The sequence below is a fragment of the Limulus polyphemus genome, unplaced genomic scaffold (genome assembly GCF_000517525.1).
Source record: "Limulus polyphemus unplaced genomic scaffold, Limulus_polyphemus-2.1.2 Scaffold2872, whole genome shotgun sequence".
Lineage (NCBI taxonomy): Eukaryota > Metazoa > Arthropoda > Merostomata > Xiphosura > Limulidae > Limulus > Limulus polyphemus.
Genome location: NW_013668482.1, coordinates 13,300 through 14,149, shown reverse-complemented (window position 1 = coordinate 14,149; position 850 = coordinate 13,300).

The window sequence follows — 850 nt, the reverse complement described above, 5'->3', positions numbered from 1 at the left end:
CGCGTTTAACAAGCATCGAGTACAAAGGAAGCCCACACAAAATATATCTCCTATTTATAGCCAAGTAAATCAACTTTCGGTTAAAAATAATCAACTTTTAAAATAGGTCATGGATATTCACAGCATTTCATCTGGTCCGTTTGTTAATTTCCGGTAGAAATTCTTTCCGAGGAACTTCAGCGATACAAGTCCTTTCTTGATTAAACCAGTTTATTCTTTCTCGATACAAACTTTTAGTACATAGTAGTTCCACAATCACTACGTTTCTCGTCACTTTAAACTTAACAACTTTTATAATACACGCTATAAATCACAGCGATTCACAATCTTGATAACTTAAATCTCTACGAGTGCAAAACACTCACTAGCTCGAAACAGAATCGTAACTATTGTTCGCTTAAACATCACCTGGCTTTTCTCTGCCAGGCTTATATACTAACAAAGAGGCGTTTCTCGATCACACTCGAACTTCCCTGATAATTCGAGAAATTCAGTCTTGCATGCTCCCAGCGTCACGTGACTTCCGCTGTCGTAACACAGCCTTATAACAGAAGCAGTAAAAAACACATTTATCGACTTCATCAGAGAATACCAAAATCAACAAGACAGCATTACTCTACTCACCGAAATAGCTAAGAAACATTTCACATCTATAATTACTTACATAATTCATACGTTCATGAGCTCTTTCCTCACCTAAAAATTCAAGACACAATACAACAATATCCAGGTTATCGTACTAAGCAAGTCACCTTTAATCAGATCTTATCATATCACCTAGACTAACGTATCAAAAGTCTTTGAATAGGGTTGTTTAAACATTTGTTTAACAACAAGTAAACGCTTGGAA